Source organism: Peromyscus eremicus, chromosome 3, assembly GCF_949786415.1.
Source record: "Peromyscus eremicus chromosome 3, PerEre_H2_v1, whole genome shotgun sequence".
Taxonomy (NCBI): domain Eukaryota; kingdom Metazoa; phylum Chordata; class Mammalia; order Rodentia; family Cricetidae; genus Peromyscus; species Peromyscus eremicus.
The window spans coordinates 58,417,522-58,423,521 of NC_081418.1; the positions used below are offsets into that span (position 1 = coordinate 58,417,522).

The following is a 6,000-nucleotide window of genomic DNA, read 5'->3' on the forward strand; positions in this document are numbered from 1 at the left end:
ACCTGTTTTTCTCCATTTATGTTTTACTTCTGGGCTTTTTACTTTTCTTTCATTCTGTATGTCCTACTTTCCTGCTTACTCTATGTCTGTCTGTCTTGGGGCATCTCCCTCTTCATCATTCTCTCCTCTTGTTGTCTCCTCCTCCTATTTATTCTCTTTGCCCACCAGCCCCGCCTATCCCTCCTCTGCCTAACTATTGGCCATTCTGCTTTTTATTAGACTAATCAGGTGTCTTAGGGAGGCAAGGTTAAACAGCAACACATCTTTGCCTAGTTAAACAAATGCAGCATAAACAAATGCAATATTCCTTTACATAGTTAAAGTAATATTCTGCAATGCAAACAAATGTAACACATCTGTGCACAGTTAAAGTAACAGTCTACAACAGTGGGAAGAGAACATCGAGGGTGGGTGTGGAGGACCAGCCCCCACACTTATTTACCCCAGGAATTATTGAGGAGTGAGGGATAAGAGACTTAATTAGAAATAGAGAGTAAAGAAACAGAAAGAAAACACAGGATAGACTCGGGTGAACCTGGATCTTTATCCACCGGCCCAGAACTTTATTCCAAAGGTCTATTTATAACAATGCCAAGGGGTGGAGCAAAAGACCTCCCCCTTGCTAGTTACAGTCACCTGGTACCTAGGCCCGTGGTCCAATCAACCTCCCATGCAGTCCTGCTGGGTACAGCCACTAGGAAACCTAGTGGCTCCAACAGGTGGGGAACTTGGAGGCAAAACCACAGGAAGGAAAAAAAATAGGACTCCAGCCCTGCAAGTGATTCTCCACCTGAGGCCACACACTGCTGAGCAGCAAAGGCTGCAGTGTGCTGGGCATGCATGGATTCTGGGTGTCCTGAGGTAGGTCTATGGGGAAGGACATGGTAATTCAAGCCTGATAGAGTTGTTTGAAGGAGGTGGTTCAGGTCCTTTAGGGCATTGGAGATGAGAAGTCACCATGTATACTACATCCCCAGGTGAAGCAGTTCAGGTGGCCTGTGCTAATAAGGGAGTCTACACAGGTACACATGCAAGACTCAGGGACTTCTTCTCAGTGAAGCCCTGCTCCAAGACTCTGTCGCCTGCTGATCATATGATAGCAACCTGTGTCATGTTTCAGTGACCATGGTCTCTAAAGGTCCTTTGTCATATCTGTGGACTCTGGTTTGACTTGGTTATTAAGCAGGAGTGTTTTATTTGTCCTTAATTTAACCATTGTCTTTTTATTTCACATCTACAGCATGGAAAGGCAGAGGGAAAAAAGGATAATACCAAATAGTGTGTCAGTCAGAATTGTCCATAGAGCTTGCTAGAGACACATCAGACCCTGGGTCCCTCCTGGAGAGTCTGACCAAGTTCTCGGTGGACAGAGAACTTTCCCTTTTTCCACTCCACTCCCACTCACCTCCAAAGGTCAGCTAAGCAGCCAGTGTATTTGCATATGGCTCCTTTGGTTGAGTTGAAGAAGTCAGTAGAAGCAGGCCTCCTGAATTTAATGCTCCTGCCTCAGTTAGGATCTAAGGCAGGAGGATGCTAGTCATTCATGAGGACATGACAGTCATGTGCAGAGGCAGGTCAGGGCTGGTTCTCATAGGAGGAAGCAGATGATGGCAGAGCACTGACATGTGTACCTGTGATGTTAACATCCAGGGAGTGGCCATGCAGGTTCTGAGTGCCTGTGAGACATTAATAAGCAGGTGGGGGTATAGCTCAGGGGTAGAGCATTTGACTGCAGATCAAGAGGTCCCTGGTTCAAATCCAGGTGCCCCCTTCCTAGGATTTCTTTTAGATGCCAGATCATCAAATATCTTGTGTGGTCCAAGAAGAACCAAATAAAAGCCCTGTTACCTACATTTCCCTTGTCCTGAATTTGTCACATTATTACTGATATTCCTTCACCTCTGTGCTGGATTCTACTCAGGCTCCATCTGTGTGCTGCTCTCTGAGGTCCGTCCAGGTCAAAATTACCTACCACACCCTCTAAGGCTATGACTAGGTGGATCACTCACTCACTGTAGGAAATTGAGGTTAGAGGAGGCTTGGTGTAGAAACAGCTTCTAGCAGTCCTTGCCTTTATCTCCTCAGGAATCCCCCCTGGAGCCTCCAGACAGGGTGATCCTTGATTCTGGTTCCCCTGCCCTGTACTTCTTCTCCTGCCACCTCTGTGGAAACATTTCACCTATTATTTGTCTTCCATTTAGAATAAAATTATTTTGAAATAAAAGGACAATGTCTTAAATGCCTGTTTGTACCCAACATTAATGACAGGGTCCAGAAACTAGCAAGCTACTTAAGTGTTTATTGAATGAATAAATCAAGGAATGTAATGAGTGTCTTTCTGAGGACTTAGATCATGGAGAAGGCTCTCCCTGAGCTTCATGTGATGGTCATCAATGACCTAGGACCAGAAGGTCTTATCCTATCTCTTTGTGTGAACTTATGGAAAAAGCCATGCCAGGCATCTTCTCCAGATCAAAGTTGGTGCCTTTACTTTACTGTGTGTGTGTGTGTGTGTGTGTGTGTGTGTGTGTGTGTGTTGGTCTAGTCAAAGCTGGAAAGGAGAAGAGGGATGGGAGACATCAATGTAGAAATCTTGTCAATTTTTGGATCATTAACAGCAGATCATGAACATGTAAATATCTTGGGTGTGGAAGCAAGGTTGAAGAGGTACTAATGAGTTAGCTACACCCAGCCACATTGGGGTTTTAGCTCAGGGTAGAGCTTTTTTGACTGCAGATCAAGACATTCTGGGTTCAAATCTAGGTACCCCAATACATATCTAGTTTTGATATTTTACATAGATGCCTACTGCCAGAGGCCATAAGAATATACAGCAGATCACAACTAATATTCAACAGGTCAACCCACCAGATGAATAATTGTCTGATGGGGAGCCCTACTAGGCAAGGACCATGGGGTCATAGACTGTGAATACTGTTTGCTTCTGTCTGTAATTTTCTCATGTGCTACTACATGCAGCCTGGACTGATAGTGTGCTTTATCCATGAATATACTGGGCACAATTTTCTGTGGATTGATAGGAAGATACTTCCTTCTTCTTCTTCTTCTTCTTCTTCTTCTTCTTCTTCTTCTTCTTCTTCTTCTTCCTCTTCCTCTTCCTCTTCCTCTTTCTCCTCCTCCTCCTCCCCCTCCTCCTCCTCCTCCTCTTCTTTTTGGTTTTTTTGAGACAGGGTTTCTCTGTGTAGTTTTGGTGCCTATCCTGGATCTCACTCTGTAGACTAGGCTGGCCTTGAATTCATAGAGATCCGCCTGGCTCTGCCTCCCGAGTGCTGTGATTAAAGGCATGTGTCACCACCACTTGGTGATAATTTCTTCTTATACTGCATAATTTTGATGAATAAAATATACTTTCATAGCCAGGACTTTGTTTCATGGCTTGTGGACAATTACATACAATTAGCTGATTTAAAACCTCAGAGCATATTCAAAGTAGACTAGTTGCCCCTCCAAATGAATCTCACAAGGACAGATTCCCAGCTGTCTGATTGTTGAACCAAGGTCAGGCATAAAACAACTTTGGTGCCAGTTCCCCACTTGCTAAACTCTGGCTGATAACATTAAAGACATAACTCCCTATACAAATTCCTACACATAACTCCCTACACAAAGCAACTAACTTTCTGCACGAACTCCTAATCTCAGTTTTATGATACAAGAGTCAAGGTTCAGCCAACTAACTGTTTATGTTTAGGTCCTGGGATGCTTTTAAGGTCACTGTTCCTCGAGAAAGTGCAGAGCACTTGGTGCTACATACCCTCATTTTACAGCCTGCACACCAGGGAGCCTGGCTGACAGTCTAGCGTTGCCATGGTTACTACTCACAGCCATGCAGGCTGCCAGACAGTATAGCAATCCAAGTCTGAGGAAAAACTGACACGTTTAAATAATAGCTTAGAATGTTTATCACACTTAGAAATATAGGATACAATGCACAACTTCTCTGTTTTCTAGGCTCCCCAATAGTTTAACTTTTTAACCCCCTTCATGGGCTATCTCCTTAGCAAGACAGCGAAATAGCTGGATTTTCCTTCACAGCCACAGTTGGCCCACTAATCAGAAAGCTGACAGGTTTATTTCTTGTATGTTATCAGAACAGTGTTGCTTCTTATCATTTACTCCTGAAATGCAATGTGACTCTCAGATATAATTCATATAATGTCTAAAGCTTTCTGTTGGGAATATATAACTGCAAAGACAAAGAAGAGATTTCAAGATGAAGTAACAAAGTTACCATCAGAACACGTGTGCTTTTTTCCCCCTACCCCTCAGATAGACAGCTTTAGTTCTTTCTACATTCATGGATTTTTCTGCAAATCCTGGATGTGGTCTTGGTTCTCAAAGATAGCCTACCTTTAATTTCTCCTTCTTAATAGACACTGGTATTAAAATATTTTTTCCTTGAACCAGTAAATTCTAAGGATTTATGATTGTGACTCTTTACCCCCAAATAAATTAGAATCACTTGAAGAGTCTACAGAAGGTCCCCTTCCCTGGCCTTCCCCCAGAACAGTTAAATCACAACATCCAGGGTGGGGCATAGGCATCATCCAGTGGCTTCCAGACCACAAGGGAAGTAAGAACCAGTCTTGCAGAGCTTCCTGGGAGCCTCCGCAGGACAGGCTGCACCACTCCACCTCTGTCTGCCCAGCACCGGGGCTCTGGACCTTCACTCATGTCTCCAGCATCTGTGTGTGCAACAGTGATGAGCAGCGAGCACCAGCATCTTCCAGAGGCAGCTGCTTCTTAGCACTTCCTAGTTAGAGAATTCTCCCCTTATATCAGGGATGGGATAGACCTGGCCTCTCATCCCAGGTAGAAGGTTCTTTGGGATAGTAAGAGAGGCCTTGTAAGTCCAAGGGAATTTGCAGAGGGTTAAATAGCAACTTGGTGATGGGTAAATCAAGTTCTGTGATGTTTAGTTTGTACACAAGTCGAAGGCAATTCTGGGTCTTATTTAAGCTTTGAAAGAAAAACTCTGCAGAAGGGATTGAAGAATTATATTGGCCATCTCAAAACTAAAAAAGTAAAGGATTTTTATGTTTTGGAGAACAAATGGCTTTTTGATAGAAAAATCTCAGAATCCATTGTGGATCCAGATAGAATATAGTTCAGAAGTGGTAACCATCCTTCACACGAATCGTCTTTTATGGCCTTTTAAAAGAACTATCTTGAACACATTCCTTGCTTCTATTTGTATAAACATTAGAAATCTGTAACACACATGTGTCAAACATGAGTGCTTATAATACAGTTATTTGGTGGCAAGGGCATCCTGATCTCCACACCGAATGGCAGAGAAATCGCCATTTGGGACAGAGCCTGGTCACTTCTCATCCCCCTGGAGGCTTTGTTTACAGCAAGCAGCTCTTGGTTTCACTAAGTTGTGCATGCTCTGTGTCCTGTGGCCTCTCTCACCAGAAGAGCACAGGACCTGCCACCACAGAACCTTGGTCTTCAGTGATGCCTCTCCTTTCCATAAAGCTGGTGCCTTGCTAATACAAGCATTTACTTAGTGTTTCTGTCCTGCAGGGATGTGACTCTTACTTTTCCAGTTTCAGAGCATTGTCTGCACTAGTGGCTTTCTAGTCCCGTGCTGCCCTTTCTGATGCTAAAAAGATGTGTCAGGTTTTTATCTTTGTTTTTGCTTTGTTTCAAGACAGAGTTTCTCTGTGTAGCTTTTGGAGCCTGTCCTGGAACTCACTCTGTAGACCAGGCTGGCCTCAAACTCACAGAGATCCACCTGGCTCTGCCTCCCGAGTGCTGGGATTAAAGGTGTGCACCACCACTGCCTGGCTTGATGTGTCATTTTTTTTTTTTTTAAATCTGAGGGTCCTCCTCACTCCTGTCAGCCCTCTAGCTGCTCTACTGATGATTTCCAGTCCACATACCTTTCTCTTGAATCCCTGCTTTTATACCTCATTGTATACATGACACCTAGCTTTCCCAGAGCCACCTCTTCCCTCAGACTCAAGCAGAGAA

The 6,000-nt window shown here is 44.0% G+C and overlaps 1 non-coding gene across 1 annotated transcript; it reads left to right on the forward strand.

Annotated features, from left to right (window-relative positions):
• Positions 1–1,699: 1,699 nt before the first annotated feature.
• On the forward strand, positions 1,700–1,771 carry Trnac-gca (transfer RNA cysteine (anticodon GCA)). The gene has a single exon. It is a non-coding gene; the product is annotated as a tRNA-Cys (tRNA).
• Positions 1,772–6,000: the final 4,229 nt, after the last annotated feature.